Source organism: Micropterus salmoides, unplaced genomic scaffold (assembly GCF_014851395.1).
Source record: "Micropterus salmoides isolate LMB-PRFRI ecotype aquatic unplaced genomic scaffold, ASM1485139v1 Ms_hic_scaffold_1535, whole genome shotgun sequence".
Lineage (NCBI taxonomy): Eukaryota > Metazoa > Chordata > Actinopteri > Centrarchiformes > Centrarchidae > Micropterus > Micropterus salmoides.
The window spans coordinates 38,968-53,236 of record NW_024040636.1 but is presented as its reverse complement, the minus strand read 5'-3'; the positions used below and the strand labels follow the sequence as shown (position 1 = coordinate 53,236).

At 40.5% G+C, this 14,269-nt stretch overlaps 1 long non-coding RNA gene across 1 annotated transcript; it reads right to left on the bottom strand.

Annotated features, from left to right (window-relative positions):
* Nucleotides 1–1,757: 1,757 nt before the first annotated feature.
* Nucleotides 1,758–6,044, bottom strand: LOC119904792. The gene is made up of 3 exons (XR_005444744.1): nucleotides 5,849–6,044; nucleotides 2,271–2,295; nucleotides 1,758–1,985 (listed from the first exon to the last, which is right to left on the bottom strand). It is a non-coding gene; the product is annotated as an uncharacterized LOC119904792 (long non-coding RNA).
* Nucleotides 6,045–14,269: the final 8,225 nt, after the last annotated feature.

Below are 14,269 nucleotides of genomic sequence, written 5' to 3'. Positions count from 1 at the left end.
TAACCTCTCGTTGGTCGTCGCTAAAGCAAGAAGCAAGCTAACGTTAGATGGCCAATGCTGAGCCAAACATGCTTACTAACCTATCAGGTTACTAACCTATTTTGCATTCAGCGCTTCTTTTGTTTGAGCCTTAAAATCTAAAGCAAAAGCTTATGATGAATGGCACAGCACCTGCCAGTGTGTTCAACATAGTTAAGTCGTGTCTCTAGAGAGTAGGAGTGGAATAGATAATAAATATACACTCACCTAAAGGATTATTAGGAACACCTGTTAAATTTCTCATTAATGCAATTATCTAATCAACCAATCACATGGCAGTTGCTTCAATGCATTTAGGGGTGTGGTCCTGGTCAAGACAATCTCCTGAACTCCAAACTGAATGTCAGAATGGGAAAGAAAGGTGATTTAAGCAATTTTGAGTGTGGCATGGCTGTTGGTGCCAGACGGGCCGGTCTGAGTATTTCACAATCTGCTCAGTTACTGGGATTTTCACACACACAAGCATTTCTAGGGTTTACAAAGAATGGTGTGAAAAGGGAAAAACATCCAGTATGCGGCAGTCCCGTGGGCGAAAATGCCTCGTTGATGCAAGAGGTCAGAAGAGAATGGGCCGACTGATTCAAGCTGGTAGAAGAGCAACTTTGACTGAAATAACCACTCGTTACAACCCGAGGTTTGCAGCAAAGCATTTGTGAAGCCACAACACGCACAACCTTGAGGCGGATGGGCTACAACAGCAGAAGACCCCACCGGGTACCACTCATCTCCACTACAAATAGGAAAAAGAGGCTACAATTTGCAAGAGCTCACCAAAATTGGACAGTTGAAGACTGGAAAAATGTTGCCTGGTCTGATGAGTCTCGATTTCTGTTGAGATATTCAGATGGTAGAGTCAGAATTTGGCGTAAACAGAATGAGAACATGGATCCATCATGCCTTGTTACCACTGTGCAGGCTGGTGGTGGTGTAATGGTGTGGGGGATGTTTTCTTGGCACACTTTAGGCCCCTTAGTGCCAATTGGGCATCGTTTAAATGCCACAGCCTACCTGAGCATTGTTTCTGACCATGTCCATCCCTTTATGGCCACCATGTACCCATCCTCTGATGGCTACTTCCAGCAGGATAATGCACCATGTCACAAAGCTCGAATCATTTCAAATTGGTTTCTTGAACATGACAATGAGTTCACTGTACTAAAACGGCCCCCACAGTCACCAGATCTCAACCCAATAGAGCATCTTTGGGATGTGGTGGAACGGGAGCTTCGTGCCCTGGATATGCATCCCACAAATCTCCATCAACTGCAAGATGCTATCCTATTAATATGGGCCAACATTTCTAAAGAATGCTTTCTGCACCTTGTTGAATCAGTGCCACGTAGAATTAAGGCAGTTCTGAAGGCGAAAGGGGGTCAAACACATTATTAGTGTGGTGTTCCTAATAATCCTTTAGGTGAGTGTATTATGTTAAATGATAAATAGAAGGCTATTTATCAGTATCGGCCAATACTGCTTTCAGCAATTGGTCATCGGCTCCAAAAATCCTGATCGCAGCACCTCTAGTTTTTACGATGGTGTTTCCACTGCAGCTCAAGTTTCCGTCTCTCTTGGCTGCCTCTCACAGTGTTTAAATTTGTCCTCCCACCATTACTGCTGAGTATCACTATCTTGATAGAATGTGCCAGCATGCACAGTGTAAATCTCTGTCTTCACACTGTGTGTCCATGACCTGTGCATGGTTTACAAGCACTTACCTTGGAATAGCAGTCACATTCCTTCTCAGATATCGGGCATATGAATGATCTGTTGTGATGCTTGACAGACACGGGACCTCAGTCGGCTGGCAATGGTGGTTTGTGGGCCTTGAGCTGGTGCTGGTCTGTACATGCTCATCACCTTCCTGGGGAATGAGATGGTTTATCTCCAGTTGGTGTCCTTACCAGCATCAGAACAGAATGGAAATTCAATGGTTTTAGTATTCCAACCTGTAAATACGAGATAAGTTTCAACAACTAATTTTTGACCGAAGCATCCTGTATCATAAGGCTTGAGTCAAATGGACTATTTCAATGCTACTCACTAGATGGCAGCACAAACAAAAATGAATGAAGTGAAAACTAGAAACATCTTTTTCTGGGGAGAAAATATTTTCAGGCTCTTGTGACAGAATAGCATGAGACAAACCAATACGTACTTGAAGCATGTACAGTATGGGGTGCGTTCTACTTGGCAATGTTAATAAATGCCATGTTTTGTTGAGTGTCACCAACCTTGAAAAAATTGTTTTCCTTTATCCTGAAAACAAAATAAGAATATAACAATAAGTAATATCATTATAATAGAAGAAATAAGACGATAAAGAGGTTATGTTCTCTAGTGTAGAACTCTGGAGAAACTATACTTCTTTCTGCAAAGAATCCGCATAATTTTTTTTTTCCCCCTCAAATTATCATATTTTTCTACCACATTGACTACGACTACCAAAACAGTTTTACCGTCTTCAGTAAGCCTATTTCATATATTTATTCATTTATACCTCATTATGTCTAGAAGAATTAATTTACATGACAGAAAAAAATTAGACTAAATCACCTTCCAATTTCTTTTACCAAAGCACAACGAAACCTATTTTTTCTAGGGCTGGCCCAAATACCATTTTTGAAGCTTTGAAGCTTCGATAGTAATTAACAGCAAATACTCAAAGCTTTGGCAGCAGGGTGTCGTGTTACACCGGTTGTTTAGATGTCTGTTTAATAAGCAGGCTGTCATTTCACCAGCTAGAGCTATGTATTTGATAGATGAAGCAGTACAGCAGAAGATGATGAATGCCCAAGAAGAATATTTGAATCCCAAAATTGAAAATCAAATACCTACCCAACGAATGAATATTCCGGTCCAGCCTTATCTTTTTCCTTATTGTCTATTCTATAAAATTAATACGAATCTGAGGCGAAGAACCTCCTGAAAGGGGCTGCAACTAACAATTATTTGATTATTGATCAATCTGTCAATTATTATGAATAATGGTTTGGTCTATAAAATTTCAGAAAATTTACTAAAGCCCTGGCTGACATCTTCAAATTTCTTGTTTGGTCCAACCAAAGTACAAACCAAAAGATATTAATTTACTCAAGGCAGCAAATCTTCATAATTGAAAACAGAAACTGTACTGAAACTTGTACTTAACTTTGACTTATCGATTATCAACACAGTTGCTGTTAATGTTTTGTCAACCAAATAATCCCACTGACTGACTAATCACTTGATGTCCTAACCATTTAGAGGTTGGTTTAATATTGAATATACATCTTACACCATAAAACACCCTACTAAATGAAAAAAGAGCATATACCTCTCTGCCAAGGTTGCAAAATTCTTGAAATTTGCTAGATTGATAAATATGAAAATACAAAGTCATGGGACTTGTGTTCCAAATAACCAACCAAACAGACCTACCAAGCACAGGCCCAGGGGCCCCTAATGAAAAGTGTGATGGGGCCCTGTTATGCTTACCTGATCTGAGTCCTTTCATATGGAGTGTCAGAGTTGAGTAAGGATATAATGTAGGGCTGCAGCTAACAATGATTTTAGTATTCGAAGCTTCGACAGATTACTTCAACGATTCATCGATGCATCGTTTAAGAAGTACTTTTGCTTGGTGGCGACGAACAACAAAGGAGAACAACAAACGCACGTGTGCACATTTTCAGCTGAGGACTGCGGCTTACTTTGGCTAGCCTTCAACTCAGCAATCAATCATGATTTCAGTTAAATGCTAAAGTTCCTGTTACCTTGTCTGTGGTCCGCTGGCAGAACACCGGGTTCTTTCTGATCAGCTGCCGTCGTGCTGTTGCTGAGGCAACTTTCGTTTTATGGTAGCGGACAGTAACATTACATTGAGTTGTTGTTTTCTTTAGCTTGAAATAATCCCATCATTTGGACACTTTCTTCTTTGTACCCATTTTCTCTCTCTTTCTCCACTTTGCAAACAGCAACATCATAATCACGTCATGTTCACAGCGTATGTGCGATGTGTGTATAATAAATGTCCATGCAAAAAACTGTGCTGTAAAGTTAAATGGATTAAAAGAGCACGAACCATGCGAGGTCCCTATTGAATTTGTAAAGATTATTTATTTTTATTTATTTATTTAGGGCCCGAGCACGACCGTGCAAGGTCCCTATTGAATTTTTTTTTTTTTTTCTTTTTTCTGCAAAGTAAGCTCCATTTTGGGGACCTGAGCATACTCGAAAACTCACCAAACTTTGCACACATGTCAGGACTGGTGAAAAATTTCGTATTTTATGGGTTTCGCACATGGGCGTGGCAAAATGACTCGCTAGCGCCACCTAGAAAATTGGAAAAAATTAGCCCCTCGTTCACGTTCAACCTACATGCACAAAATTTTCTGGGGGCATGTATCATATCAAGACGCACAAAAAAGCCCCAAGAACCCATACCCTAAACTCAACAGGAAGTCGCCATTTTCAATTTTACGGCCATTTTTGGATGATTTACACACTTCATACTTTAACGAACTCCTCCTAGGGATTTAGTCCGACCGACTTCAAATTTGTGCTGTGCCTTCTAAAGGCATTGAAGATGAAAAGTTGTGCTATCTGTGAGTTTTCGTCAATGGGCGTGTCCGTGGCGTGGCGTCAAAGATCAACTCTTTGCTGTGACACAGGAAGTTGTTGTAACTTCAGTGTACATGCTCACATCTGCACCAAACTTTACGTGCTTGATAACTGTCCTGCCCTGAACATATCTACACACCAATATTGATTTATATTCATAGCGGCAAGTGCTATGTTGCGCCACAAAAGGGATACAGGAAGTGACATACAACACCTTCATGCAGCGTCAGAACCACTTAGCAAATTCACAGCCACACCGGCAGAGCTCCAGAATATGCAAAGCGGCCGGCTCACACCCCGACGCGCTACAAGTGCGAGGGCCCGCCCAACGCTGCATGCAGCTTTAATTTTCTATATTTTATTTATATATTTTATATTTTTATCTTATTTCCCCCCTCACAATACAGAACACTAGATTAAAACTAGTAAAGCAATTTAAATGTATTAGAGTAGAAGAGCTCTACCTTAAGAAAATCTTACCTGCATCATAGGTTTTCTTTTTAGGATTTCCTACTGTATTTTGTGTAGTGTCATAGTTATCTAAAATAAATCTGGGTCAGCAGGAGGCTTTGGACAGGATTAGACAGCCAGGAGTTCAGAGGAGTTCCTTCAACAGTACAGTGCCCACTGTGTCTCTATCCATCTACATTTGAACCTTTTTAATTCCAAAAGAAAACTCACATTTTGAAAATGTCTTAATAGTGAAAAGACTTTTGCTTGACAAAATATTCACAGGTAACTTAACGTCAGACATACTTACACTAAGCCCTATCTGACTTCATGCAGTGGGATCACCATTTAACAGCTTTGTGAACCTGTCAGCTAGCCTTACAATTAACGTTAGCCTTAAAAAAATGTAGCAACAAACGTTAAGCTAGCGATACCTGTTAACGTACAATATGCGGCCTAACGTTATCTAAACTCAAAGTTGTCATACGTGACAAAAATACTCACAATGTATTTGGCAGTAACGTTAAGTTCAATAATCTAACGTTAAGTTGCTAGCGTTTGTTACTTTGACTTTAACATTACCCTAAGGTAACATTTTTATATAAAAGTCTATGAACGTAACAACTAGGAATGTTGGAACCCAATTTAAGCTGGACTAAAGCTTGTAGCCAGTAAGCTAATGTTAATGAACAACGACAAAAAACGTTACTACCTTTATAGGTTTGGTTATGTGTAAAAGTCTGTTATTACCCTAACTTACCTGTCTAACGTTAAATGAGGTTGAACGTGCTAACAGGTTGCCCTCTCCGTCCGGTTCCTCTTCACTCACCGAGATGGCAGACAACGCTACGTTCCACGCAACACGGAACTGGGAAATTTTCGACCTCCGACTAGAAAAAGTACTGTGGAACGCCACTTGTGAAGTCGGAGAAAAAATATGTACCCCGACTTCACGAGTAGCAGCTGAATTACGTCACAAAACAATGTCAGCGCCCATTGTAAATGGTAAACCATAAACTTAAAGCAACAAAACGTATATTTGCATGTATTTAAATTACAATAATACATACTACATACATCATACATCATATAGTAAAACCTGTTCTGCATGTACATTGATGTAGAAATATGTTATTAGGTAGCTGGCTACAGTAAAGAATCTCTTAAAGTCATCTTCTCTGCATAAAAGTTATTGTTTAAAATGCCATAACATTAGGAAGTGTAACCTACATCTAACCTACAACTGATGTAGCTAGAGGGGTACACAGTTAACTAGTAACATATAGGCTAATTATGTCAGTTGTTTGCATTTAAACTGCCATCCTACAACACTGACTTGAGGATTAGCATTTACATTTATTCATTTATCTGACACTTTTATCCAAAGCCACTTACAATTGCTATATATAAACAGGTGCTGGTCATATAATTAGAATATCATCAAAAAGTTGATTTATTTCAGTAATTCCATTCAAAAAGTGAAACTTGTATAATGTATACATTCATTCCACACAGACCGATATATTTCAAGTGTTCATTCCTTTTAATTGACAACTAATGAAAACCCTAAAATCAGTATCTGAGAAAATTAGAATATTGTGAAAAGGTTCAATATTGAAGACACCTGGTGCCACACTCTAATCAGCTAATTAACTCAAAACACCTGCAAAGGCCTTTAAATTGTCTCCCAGTCTAGTTCTGTAGGCTACACAATCATGGGGAAGACTGCTGACTTGACAGCTGTCCAAAAGACGACCATTGACACCTTGCACAAGGAGGGCAAGACGCAAAAGGTCATTGCTAAAAAGGCTGGCTGTTCACAGAGCTCTGTGTCCAAGCACATTAATAGAGAGGTGACGGGAAGGAAAAGATGTGGTATAAAAAAGTGTACTAATAGGGATAACCGCACCCTGGATAGGATTGTGAAACAAAACCCATTCAAAAATGTGGGGGAGATTCACAAAGAGTGGACTGCAGCTGGAGTCAGTGCTTCAAGAACCACCACGCACAGACTTATGCTAGACATGGGTTTCAGCTGTCGCATTCCTTGTGTCAAGTCACTCTTGAACAAGACACAGCGTCAGAAGCGTCTCGCCTGGGCTAAAGACAAAAAGGACTGGACTGCTGCTGAGTGTACCAGAGTTATGTTCTCTGATGAAAGTAAATTTTGCATTTCCTTTGGAAATCAAGGTCCCAGAGTCTGGAGGAATAGAGGAGAGGCACAGAATCCACGTTGCTTGTAGTCCAGTGTGAAGTTTCCACAGTCAGTGATGGTTTGGGGTGCCAGGTCATCTGCTGGTGTTGGTCCGCTGTGTTTTCTGAGGTCCAAGATCAACGCAGGCATCTACCAGGAAGTTTTAGAGCACTTCATGCTTCCTGCTGCTGACCAACTTTATGGAGATGCGATGCAGATTTAATTTTCCAACAGGACTTGGCACCTGTACACAGTGCCAAAGCTACCAGTATCTGGTTTAAGGACCATGGTATCCCTGTTCTTAATTGGCCAGCAAACTCGCCTGACCTTAACCCTATAGAAAATCTATGGGCTATTGTGAAGAGGAAGATGCGATACGCCAGACCCAACAATGCAGAAGAGCTGAAGGCCACTATCAGAGCAACCTGGGCTCTCATAACACCTGAGCAGTACCACAGACTGATCGACTCCATGACACGCCGTATTGCTGCAATAATTCAGGCAAAACGGGCCCCAACTAAGTATTGAGTGCTGTACATGCTCATACTGTTCATGTTCATACTTTTCAGTTGGCCAACATTTCTAAATATCCTTTTTTTTTTGCATTGGTCTTAAGTAATATTCAAATTTTCGGAGATACTGAATTTGGGATTTTCATCAGTTGTCAGTTTTAATCATCACAATTAAATGAAATAAACATTTGAAATATCAGTCTGTGTGTAATGAATGAATATAATATCCAAGTTTCACTTTTTGAATTACTGAAATAAATCAACTTTTGATGATATTCTAATTATATGACAGCACCTGTGTGTCAGAGGCCGCATGCCTCTGGAGCAACTAGAGGTTAAGCGTCATGCTCAGGGACACATTGGTGGATGGGTCACAGTGGGGGACTCATAAACTGATGTAGCTATCGGAGTACACACAGTTAACTAGTAACGTATAGGTTATTTATGTCAATTGTTTGCAGTAAAGCTGCCATCCTTTTAATTGACACCTAGAGCACTGCTGAGGGTGCAAATGTGGGTACACTGTCTGTGTCATGGTCAGCCATGGTTTTCGTTCACTTTTGGCATCATGCACCACTATGCACCTGGAACGCCTTTAGGTAGACCGTGACAAAGTGTACACACAGTTGCACCCTCAGCAGTGCCTTTGGTTAAGAGGATGGCTTAAATGCAAACAACTGACATAATTAGCCTATATGTTACTAGTTAACTGTGTACCCCTCTAGCTACATCAGTTGTAGGTTAGATGTAAGTTACACTTCCTAATGTTTTGGCATTTTGAACAATAACTTTTATGCAGAAAAGATGATTTTATGAGATTATTTAGCCAGCTACCTAATAGGCCTAACATATTTCTACATCAATGTACATTCAGAACAGGTTTTACTATGTGATTGTATGTATTATTTTAATTTAAATACATGCAAATATACTTTTTGTTGCCTTTTAGTTTATAGTTTACCATTTGCAATATGTGCTTCCATGGCCACACTGTTTTGTGACGTCATTCAGCTTCTACTCGTGAAGTCTAGTAACATTAAATGAGCATAATCCCTAACCTTGCAGCACATTTTAAAAGATTGCTTTGTACTTCAAATCTGAAATAGGCCTACATCTGAGTCTGAAATGTAGTGGAGTAGAACCGTATAAAGTGAATAAAATGAAAATACAATATAGCTAGTATTTAAATACAGCAACCTATTGTGAAAATGTAGGCCTACTCCAGGGTGAATGAGTTACAGTAAAGCAGTAAAATAGTTAGAGTTAAAATTAAACAGCATTACCTTCAACAGCATTCAGCAAAAGAGTTCCAAAATTAAACTTTGTAAAATCTTTGCTAAAGCTTTGTGTCACAAACTTACTATGATTAAAGAACTAAAGAATTAATTGAATGAATTACAGTCTACAATTAGAGTATGTGTCTCTTCTTCTCTGTCCTGTCTTTCTGGTGTCTTTCTAAGTGTGCAGAGTGAATTGAGGAATGTGCTCCGCCCCTCCCTCCATCCCTCCCACCCACCCCTCCCTCTGTTTTCTCAATCATGTACATCAACTTGTGTGTTTTAACTGTCATTAGCATCTTCGGGTAATCTTGTAGTTATCTATAACCCCAGAGGCTGGTTGCTAAAACACAATGGTTTTATCAGAGTTCGTTTTCAAAACAGGAACCTATTTTTATCAGCCGGAGACAAGAGTTTGGAACTACAGACTTGAAAAATAATCTGGTTGTAAGTAAACGTTCAACTGGCTCCAGGCAAGATTTGGTTTATCAGCCGGTAACATCTTCAGGTAATCTTATTGAGCAGTTATGGACCAGAGTTATCTATAACCCCAGACTCCAGCTGTTGATCTGGTTTTATCAGAGACAAGAGTTTGTGGTTGAACCCATGATCTGGGTTTAGCAGCCAAACCACACAAGTAAAGTTTCAAAGCGGTTAGCAACCCCTCCACAATTTTCTCCCTCACGCAGACAATCAAGGATGTGGGCAGAGTTACCCGTGAGCAAATGAGAAGGGACGAGGAGGTATTTACCATAAGCCAATGATGGGAGTCTGTGAAAATAAAACGAGAACATTTTCTTCAAGAAATTGCCAAGGGCACTTGGATCCTTGAACGATATCTACCTACCAAAGAGGGGACCTCCATGCGGTGGAACTGTCTTTCCCTGAATTTTTTTCAGCAATTGAGTATGTGTCTCTTGAAGACTTTTTTGTTTCTTTCAAAAATGGAAAATTTTAACATCATTGTTAGTAATATTTAAAAATTTCTCTGTGATACTTTATTGAGAATTTACAGTTTTACCTGTTATTCAGAAATAACTTGGATGCATGCACAAATATCAAGGATTGCAGTATTAGCAGCAAAAGGTACTTTATCCAGTGTTCAATTATATAAAATGTCTTATTACACTAGTGCACTCATTTAAACTTTCTCTTCAGGTTTATCTGTGGTGGTATGTAGGATGAGAGTCCCACCCTGAACACATGTACATGCTGACATTCACCCACAGTCATAGCACCACCTGCTGGCAAAAGAAGTGACTTTTAACGAAGCAGCCCCCGCCGCATGTTTCACCTACGTGCACGAATTTTCTGTGGTACGTGTATCTTGTCCAGACGCACAAAAAAGTTTCTTGGAGCCATGCCCTAAAACCAACAGGAAGTCGGCCATTTTGAATTTTACGTCAAATTTTGGATGATTTACACACTTCGTACTTTAACGAACTCCTCCTAGGGATTTAGTCCGACCGACTTCAAATTTGTGCTGTGCCTTCTAAAGGCATTGAAGATGAAAAGCTGTGCTATTTGCAAGTTTTCATCAATGGGCGTGTCCGTGGCGTCAAAGATCAAGTCTTCGCCATGACACAGGAAGTTGTTGTAACTTCAGTGTATATGCTCACATCTGGACCAAACTGTACATGTAGGATGAGAGTCCCGCCCTGAACACATGTACATGCCGACATTCACCCACAGTCATAGCACCACCTGCTGGCAAAAGGAAGTGACTTTTAACGAAGCAGCCCCCGCCGCTCGTTTCACCTACGTGCACGAATTTTCTGTGGTACGTGTATCGTCCAGACGCACAAAAAAGCCTCTTGGAGCGATGCCCTAAAACCAACAGGAAGTCGGCCATTTTGAATTTGACGTCAAATTTTGGATGATTTACACACTTCGTACTTTAACGAACTCCTCCTAGGGATTTAGTCCAACCGACCTCAAATTTGTGCTGTGCCTTCTAAAGGCATTGAAGATGAAAAGCTGTGCTATTTGCAAGTTTTCGTCAATGGGCGTGTCCGTGGCGTGGCGTCAAAGATCAAGTCTTCGCCATGACACAGGAAGATGTTGTAACTTCAGTGTACATGCTCACATCTCGACCAAACTGTCCATCTAGGATGAGAGTCCCGCCCTGAACACATGTACATGCTGATATTCACCCACAGTCATAGCGCCACCTGCTGGCAATAGAAAGTGACCTTTAACGAAGCAGCCCCCGCCGCATGTTTCACCTACGTGCACGAATTTTCTGTGGTACGTGTATCTTGTCCAGACGCACAAAAAAGTCTCTTGGAGCCATAGCCTAAACCCAACAGGAAGTCGGCTATTTTGAATTTTACGTCAAATTTTGGATGATTTACACACTTCGTACTTTAACGAACTCCTCCTAGGGATTTAGTCCAACCGACCTCAAATTTCTGCTGTGCCTTCTAAAGGCATTGAAGATGAAAAGTTGTGCTATTTGCAAGTTTTCGTCAATGGGCGTGTCCGTGGCGTGGCGTCAAAGATCAACTCTTCGCCATGACACGGAAGTTGTCGTAGCTTCAGTGTACATGCTCACATCTGGACCAAACTGTACATGTAGGATGAGAGTCCCGCCCTGAACACATGTACATGCTGATATTCACCCACAGTCATAGCGCCACCTGCTGGCAACAGGAAGTGACTTTTAACGAAGCAGCCCCCGCCGCACGTTTTACCTACGTGCACGAATTTTCTGTGGTACGTGTATCTTGTCCAGACGCACAAAAAAGTCTCTTGGAGCGATGCCCTAAAATCAACAGGAAGTCGGCCATTTTGAATTTTACGTCAAATTTTGGATGATTTACACACTTCGTACTTTAACGAACTCCTCCTAGGGATTTAGTCCGACCGACTTCAAATTTGTGCTGTGCCTTCTAAAGGCATTGAAGATGAAAAGTTGTGCTATTTGCGAGTTTTCGTCAATGGGTGTGTCCGTGGCGTGGCGTCAGAGATCAAGTCTTCGCCATGACACAGGAAGTTGTTGTAACTTCAGTGTACATGCTCACATCTGAACCAAACTTTACGTGCTTGATAACTCTCCCACCCCGTTATGGAGGACCGATCCTGACACAGTCAGAAATAAATACAGAAATAAATAAATGCTCAATAAATAAATAAGCATCCAATTAAATACACAAAAAATAAAGTAAATAAATAAATGTAGGTAGTAATTAAATTATACAAGGAGACATAAATGTATATATTTTAATTAGTGCCTTTACTTATTCACCTTTGTTATAATTACCTTATTTGTTTATTCAACTTTATTTATTACTAATTTTTTAATGTATTTATTTATGTGTGTGTTTTAATATTTTTGTCTGTTTTATTCTTCCTTTGTATTTATTTACCTTATTTATTTTCACCCATGGTATTTATTTCTGCCTGTCTTTTTTAAATTTTTGTATGCATTTCTGCCTCATTATGCAAATGAGGAGGGGCTGTGTCTCAAGGGGTCATCTTCTCTGCTATTGGTGGACCAGTCAGACAGGAGAGCTCCTACTCTGCCTGCAGACATCAACGATCTTGCCCCTCACACAGTCAGATGGCTTCCTTCAGTGCGCTGAGGTGTTTAACAACTCTGAAGACAATACTACCAGCAATGTCTTCCTTCTCTTTTCACGTAGACGCTCCGACAGACAGTGCTTTCAGTTTGCTGCATGCATGGACACAGAACTGCGGTACAGCACACAGTAACGATGAAATGTGTGCTGTTCTCACATTCTTCCTCTGTATGTACACATAAACAACAAGGCAGGGAAATATAAAAGGAATTTATTTTATTGTTTGGGTACATTATTGTTCAGTGTACATGTTCACATCTGAAACAAACTTTACGTGCTTGATAACTCTCCCACCCCGCAGACATCTACACGCCAACACCGATTTATATTCATAGCGGCAAGTGCTATGTAGCTCCACATAGGGGACACAGGAAGTGACATATAGCACCTTCATGCGGCGACATAACCGCGTAGCAAATTCACAGCCGCACCGGCAGAGCTCCAGAATATGCAACTCGGCCGGCTCACACGCGGACGCGCTTATAAGTGCGAGGGCCCGCTCAACGCTGCTTGCAGCTTTAATTGACTACAGATTTTGTCCCAGGATTTATTATGCATTTCTTCTTCTTTGTTGCATGGTTTAGAATAATAAGGTGAGAAATGGGTCTGTTCTGAGTTCATCCTGCACTGCAGCAGCTAATAAAGTCCATTTAATCCCAAAAACGCTTTTCTTTTAGGCAGGCTGGAGCAGAAACACAGTAACGATGAAATGTGTGCTGTTCTCACATTCTTCCTCTGTATGTACACATAAACAACAAGGCAGGGAAATATAAAAGGAATTTATTTTATTGTTTGGGTACATTATTGTTCAGTGTACATGCTCACATCTGAACCAAACTTTACGTGCTTGATAACTCTCCCACCCCGCAGACATCTACACACCAATACCGATGTATATTCATAGCGGCAAGTGCTATGTAGCTCCACATAGGGGACACAGGAAGTGACATATAACACCTTCATGCGGCGTCATAACCGCGTAGCAAATTCACAGCCGCACCGGCAGAGCTCCAGAATATGCAACTCGGCCGGCTTACACGCGGACGCGCTTACAAGTGTGAGGGCCCGCCCAACGCTGCTTGCAGCTTTAATTATTTATTGTTTTATTCATTTATTGATTGTTCTGGCACTTTGGGTTTTCAAACCATCTGGGCCAGTAACCACACATTATGGGCCAGTCAATCAAGGCACATACAAATTGATTTTCAACTGCAGTTTTGTCTCTATTTTAATACTATGCAGTTTATTGGCCCAATAGTCCAGCGACCCACTCGGAAAACTCCTGGTTCTCCCACTGGGCCTTTGATTGATGCCCATTAACTGTTTTGTTTTTCATGCCATGCGTTGTGGACATGATTAGCCTATTTCAGAACAATAAACAAATTTGTAATATTGATGAGATAAATTTAGTGATTCAAATTAACTGTGTTACATTTAACACATTTAAATTTAGAGTTGGAGACAAAGATGATTGTGAAAATGAAACGTTTACATCACAGTGTTTTAATTAAATAACAATAACTTTACATAATTGTTTACCCCTCTATTTTTCATTTGTTGTAGGCCTACTACTACCCCGCCATAGAGCCATGAATGTGATCATGTGGCGGACCAAAG